Source organism: Vombatus ursinus, unplaced genomic scaffold, assembly GCF_900497805.2.
Source record: "Vombatus ursinus unplaced genomic scaffold, bare-nosed wombat genome assembly UNPS02014799.1, whole genome shotgun sequence".
NCBI classification, from domain to species: domain Eukaryota; kingdom Metazoa; phylum Chordata; class Mammalia; order Diprotodontia; family Vombatidae; genus Vombatus; species Vombatus ursinus.
In genome coordinates, this window is record NW_020954577.1 from 49,490,373 (window position 1) to 49,497,375 (window position 7,003).

The window sequence follows — 7,003 nt, forward strand, 5'->3', positions numbered from 1 at the left end:
GACAATGAACATATAAAATATATATTTACAAAAAGAGTGTATAAATACAAACTATTCTGTGCCTTTAGGTGGTGCAGTGAATAGAGCATCAGGGCCTGGAGTCAGGAAGACCTGAGTTCAAATTTGACTTCAGACACTTACTAGTTGTGTGACCCTGGCCAAGTCACTTCACCCTGTTTGCCTCAGTTTCCTCTTCTGTAAAATGAGTTGGAGAAGGAAATGGCAAACCACTCCTCTATCTTTGCCAAGAAAATGCCAAATGGGGTCATGAAGAATTGGATACGACTTGAATTACTGGACAACATTAACAATTCTGTGCCTCAGTTTCCTCATTTGTGAAATGAGGGAGTTGGACTCAATGGTCTCTAAGGTCCCTTCTGGCTCCCAGTCTATGACCCTATGATCTTAAATCCAAGGTAAAATTTTTGGAGGGGAGAGGGCATGAGTAATTGGAGTGAATTGGGAAAGTCTTCCTGTGGAAGGGAGCATCTGAGAAGAGTTTTGAAGGAAACAAAAGATGCTAAGAGGTGAAGTGAGAATGCATTCCAGGCATGGGGGTCAGCCAGGGCACAAGTTCAGAGGTGAGAGATGGAGTGTTGGGAATGAAGAACAGAAGAAGGCCCATTTGACTGGGCCATAGGAGGGAGGAAGGAAGAAAGAAAGAAAGGAAGGAAGGAAGGAAGGAAGGAAGGAAGGAAGGAAGGAAGGAAGGAAGGAAGGAAGGAAGAAAGGAAGGAAGAAAGGGAGGGAGGGAGGGAGGAAGGAAGAAAGGAAGGAAGGAAGGAAGGAAGGAAGGAAGGAAGGAAGGAAGGAAGGAAGGAAGGAAGGAGAGTAATATGTGAGAAGGTTGGAAAGGGAGGTTAAAATCAGGTTGTGAAGGGCTTCAGACACTGAAGAGAGGAGCTCCATTTTGATCCTAGAGACATAGGGAACCATTGAAATTTATTGAGTAAGGGAGTGCCATGAGAAGACCTGTGCTTTAGGAGGATCCCTTTGGCAGCTGTTGTAACACTGGGTCTGGAGGTTGCTGAAGAATCCATCTTACAGTTTGTCCATCAGGAATGTCTCTGCCTTGGGCTGGGTGGCAGAGAGAATGATGATAGAAAGCCTATGTTAACAAAGTTCTTCCTGGGGCAGCTGGGTGGCACAGTGAATAGAGCACCGGCCCTGAAGTCAGGAGGACCTGAGTTCAAATCCGGCCTCAGAGCAAACACTTGACACTTACTAGCTGTGTGACCCTGGGCAAGTCACTTAACCCCAACTGCCTTAAAAAAAAAATGAACAAAGTTCTTCTTATGTGAATAGAAAAATCATCCAATTGGGTTGAACAGTGGAACTGGGGAAAGTGACCAGCTCCTTTCTTGGAAGGAGTTTCCTTTTTGAGGCATCATGGCTTGGACAAACTCACACATCCATAGTCCAGACACATTGGTTGCTAATCAATATGGGGACTCACTTTATTTTAGTCTTCTGAGGATCTCTGATTTCACCAGTGAGAATCCTTCCTCCACCGGCAAATTCCAGCCTGGTCAGGTTGGACTCTACTGAAAAGTTAGGAGGTTGTTATGTAGCACTTTAAAGTTTTGCAAAGTACTTTACAAACATTATCTTATTGAGATAATTGAAGCCAAATAAATTCAGGAAGAGAGGTCCATTGGAAGGTTATGGACTTCAAAGTCAAATCCTGCCTCTGAAGCTTAGTGGTTGTCCGGGCCAAAGTCACTTGGTTTCTCAGACACTCAGTGACCTCATCTATAAAACTGGGCATGATTTTGTCATGAGGATTACATGAAAAAATGTACACATGTTGATTTGTGAACCTTAAAGCTGTACAGAAGTGGAAAACATTCTTATTAATCTATACCACAATGTTTTTAAAAGAGATTTTATTGCTATTTTTATCTATCACCTAGATTCCCCCCTCTATCTCTACCCCTTCCCAGAGAGCCATTCCTAAGAAGAGAAAATTCAGCAAAATTGATCAACACATTGAAAAAAAATCTGACATTGTATGCAACGTTGCACATTTGTGCACCCCCACCTCTGCATAGGAGCAGGAATTGGTCTTGGAGGGCCAAGCTGTGTTGAAATATGTTAACAGATACTCTATGCAATTCTTGAGCCATGTGTTCATTAAGAGCTCAGAGCCCTGGGTCAGATTTCTGTGTCTCATCTGGTGACTCATTGTGACCTCAGGACTAGGGTGAGTGAATATTGTTAAGATTAGTATCAGTGGAACTCAGGTTAGAGTTCTGGTCAGCAAATACAGTAAGTATGGTGCAAATGTCTCCCTCCATCCAGCAGAGAGGTAGTGAATTTGAGGGGTGGAACAAGGCAGATATTGTCAGCCACAGGACAAATAGATTGATTTATTGTGTTGCACTGTGCTTTTGTTATAAGGGAGAATTATATTTGGGAGTCCGGGTGGAGGAGAACTACTGTAAAGGGATAGTTATGTAAAAATAGCATCAATAAAGCTTTTTTTGGGTTAAGATCCTATTGTGTTCCAGAGACAATATCTGAGCTTGAAGTAGGAGGGTGATTGTGAGTAGAGAGTAGAAAAATGCAGCAGACATTAGTAATAATAATAATAAACAATAGCTAGCCTTCGTGTAACACTTGAAGTAGATTCTGTAGAAGAAGAATCGATGAGACTTGCAGTGGTGGTTAAGGGAGAAGAAAGAATACAAGATAACTCCAAGGTTGTGAACCTGGGTGACTGGGATCTCTGGACATGCTTATAGGCATCAAGGAGGGAGTCAGTGAATAAAGAGAGGGGAGATTATTGAAAGAGAAAGCTCTCAGAGGAGATGTTCTTCTCCTCCCAAACGTGATTCTTCCAGACTTCAATACTGTACTCTTACCCTGGAGCATCCCCCATGCCACCCTGTGGGAAATGTGATGAAGAATCAATTAAGAGAAAGAATATTACCTTGCAGCAGTGAGGGCCCAGTAGACAACATAAATTTGTAATGGACCTAATATCTTTAATATTTACTTATATCTTTTCTATTTTGGCATGAAAGGTAGTTTGTTAACGACAGAATGAGAGGCACAAGGGAGGACTGAGCATCCAGGAAGATAAGAATCCAGGCATCACAGGGCTGAATTGAATGGGGATGATGGAATGGGGGTGTTTTATTTTGGACAGCTTTCAACTCCCAATCACAGGAAGGAAAGCTGTCTGACCTGGGTGGTTCTTCCAAATGAAGGCCCCAGGAGAAACTCACCAAAGGGGAAAAGGAATGGCATGGTGAAGGGATGCTCCAGGGTAAGACGACAGTATTGAAGTCTGGAAGAGTCACAGTTGGGAGGAGAAGAACATTAGTTTACTGTCTGTTTCAGGAGGCCATCTTTGAAGGAAATATAGCTGGGATAATGGATTGAGGCAGTGTTGTTTATTGGTTAGAGAGCTGGAAGTATCTGGGCTTGTCCTGCCTCTGACAGACGTTGACTTTGAGACCCCGGTCAAGTCTCTTAACTTCTCAATTGGAGAGGAACCTCTTTAGGGCTACATTCCTGAAAAGTTGCCTACCTGTATTAGTGGAGGAAATTTCCTCCTCTGGAAGTACCCTGTGCCAATGAAATAACAGATTTGGTCTCAATCTTCTAAAAACAAAACAAAACAAAAGGGCCATCTCTACTGTTTCCCTTTGGCCCTTGAGCCAAGCATCTCTCTTGATCCCTGCCCTCCCTTCTTGGAACACACTCCACTCCTCTGGAGGTGCATGGGAGTCACCAGGTCTGCTTGTCATGGATCCTGTGCAATTCTGCAGTTGCCCTGCCTTTGGTTATTTAATGAAGCTCTGGGACCAGGGAAAAAGCCCAAGCAGGTCTGGAGCAAAGCTTTCTGTCTTAAACAGGTAACTCCAGACACCTCGTGTGGCATCTGCTCCCCTGGAGAGGGACGAGGGACGAGGGACGAGGGGGCTGTTCTTCTCACTGAGCTCTCTTGCCCGATTCCCACCCCAGGGGAAGGGAGAGCTGTGTCAGCCCTGTAGCTCTTTCCTCCGAGCAGCACAATCATGCCAGATCAGAGCTGCTAGTCTCATAATCAGACTTTAATGGCTGTCTGCTTCCCTTCCTCCATGTTTATAGTCCCCTACAATATGATTGGGATTTTAGTCCCAACAAGATAGTTAAAAGCCCACAATTTGCACTGGGTGTTTTATTTTTTCAGAGTTAAGGGAGTAGGCAAATGTCCCTTTGATCTTCCCACCATGGATGGGGAGGGGGGAGGAAGGGCTGTTCTTAAGGCACATTGTGTTAAATGGATGCAGGGCTGGAATGGAGGGCAGCCTTCTGGGTGGCTCAGAAATTCCCTCTGAGGTTTTTATTCTCCCTCTCTCTCCACTCCCCCCCCCCCCACTTTTTTATTCCAACCCAACCTCTAACAACCAGCTACCACCAGGGGTGGTGAAGGAGGAAGAGGATAGCAGAAAAGGCATTAAGGCCCAAAGATGAGGCGATGCTGCAGCCCAGCTTTGGGGCTCACTCCAGGGAGCGCATCCTACGAGAAGGCATAAGAGATTCTACTCTGGATGGACCTGTGGTTGGGCAGAGCTCAGATTATCCCCTCTCCTCCGTGGGAAGGCCGGTCAAGTGGATAGTCACCACTCCACCTGAGTGGTGTGCTGCAACCAATTCAAGACAAAAACAAGGTTCCAATTGACCTCTGATCACTGTCCCCTGCCAGCAATTTGGGGTGTGAGAGGCATGTGGGTCCAAGACCTGATGGAGAGAGAGGTCATCAAAGGAGCCCAGGCATGTCACAATTGAAATATGAGTGCTGTGCATCCCAGTGACTTCCCTGGGCCGTTTACATACTATCCTGCTGGTGCAGCCACCACAATGTGGGGGACAGCGCTTCATTATTTTAATTAAGCTTATTGCAAGAGTAATCATCGTTGCCATCGGTATCCATCATCAGTAATTCTTCCAATGATGGTCGTAAGTGACGAGCGTCTAAGCTGACAATAAATGATAAGGCTCGGGGCTGGAATTGACATTCCATTGGACTTTCCTGGGTTGCTCTAAATACTCCTGGGCTTGCCATGTAAAGAACGATTTATCTATGACAAAAAGCTGGGACTTCTGGAATATTTGTTTTTGCTTCCCAAATGGATCAGTTCGTAATATTTGCAAAATCCATCCTTTAGGGGGTGACAGCCGCCAAGTCCAAAAGCCATTTGGAAAGAAGTGATATAGTTCTTAGCCCAGGGCTGCAGAATCAGAAAGATTCCCCTTTCTCTGTCCTAAATATGTATTAGCTGACTTATGTTTCTTGCTCCTGAATAGCAAGGGGGAAATAAAGTTGTTTAGATTGCAAAATGGCTCTTGGCTGTTTCCTCATTCTAAGTGGAGGCAGGATGAAAGAAACCTAAGGGAATGGGCTTCCATTTCCTGTTCTGATTAACTGGGCCTCTCTCTCCTGGGCTTCTTTCTGAGATGATTGAAATTCCTCAAAATTTAAATAAGTCCCCCCCTCCCACAACAATAACTCAGTGGCTCATTATTTTTGCTGCTGCATTTCCATGGCCCAAGTAATTCCAGTTCCCAACAATTTGTGCTACAAATAATTTTAATTGAGCCAAGTAGCCCTTGACATTTTAGAAATTACCTCCTATTTATAAGACTTTAGGAAGGCACAGTCCAAGCAATCTGACCTCTATGGGATTTGCCTTTTTTTTTGTCCACTTTGGGGATTGAATTTTTTTTTTATTTTCATTGAACCAAATTACTTTCAGTCCTAATTTAGTTTTTGCTGCTGCAAAGCCAATTTGATCTGTCTGTAAAAATAGCACCAGCTATGAAATACCCAGAATCCATTGGCCCTTATGTATCAGAAGCCAGCTTGCCTACAGTGTATACTTTAAAGGATGGGAGGGAAACTTGTGGCCTCTCCTGAATGGTCCTCTCTGGGGATGATAAATGTCTGGGATGGAGCAGAGGGGATTCCTGCAGGGGGAAGGTGGAAGGAGGAGTTTGGACTACATATGTCTAATGTCCTTTCTGCCCAAAGGGTTTAAGCTGTGGAAAGGTAAATTTCTTAAACTGAAGACTCTTGGGAACACATGAAGATTTTTTCTTTGCCATGAATTTACTGTCATTTTGGGAAGCTATTTCATATTGCGGTATCTTGTCTAAAGACAGGGGAAGGGAATAAATATTTGTATAGTGTTACTATGTGCTTTTCTAAGCTCTTTTTACATATATTATCTCATTAGATCCTCAAAACAACCCTGTGAAAATAGGTGGTACCATTACCCCATTTTACAGACAAGAAAGCTGATGCTGAGGAAGTTAAGTGATTTGCCCAGGGTCACATAACTAGTCTGTGTCAAAGGCAAGATTCGAACTCAGGTCTTTTTGATGTCAATTCTAGAACTCTAACCACTGTGCAATCTACCCAAATCGATGACATATTGGCATGGTCCTAGTCTGGTTCTGCTATGGCCCCTCTTGAATCAGCTGCAGCAGCAAGGCGGTGGTCTAGCCAGAACTCCCCAAGGCGTGAAACCTTCAGGACGTGCTGGATGGAGCAGAGGGGATTGCTACGTTGGGTGGACTAGTTGGGCATCCAACATCCTTTACTGAGCTAAGACTCAGAAAGCCCATCCCATGCTTTGTAGTCCTTGAATAATGCCATCGGTGCCACCCTTCCTTTCATTATATTTATGTGACAATATATCTTCACTAATTCACATGCTCCCTTAATTTATGCAGAATGTTCATATCCATTCTCTCATTTGTTCCTTATAACAACCCTGTGAGCAAGGCAGGACAAGGTAGCAAACCTTAAAGCAAGAAATAAACGTCAGTTATGATTACTACTACTGCTGCTGCTACTGCTGCTACTATTACTACTATTGCTATGGCTTCTACTGCTATTACTTTTGCTTCTACTGTTGTTATTGGTGCTACTGGTGCTACTATTGCTACTATTGCTGCTTCTACTGCTGCTACTATTGCTATTGCTGCTACTATTACTACTACTGCTACT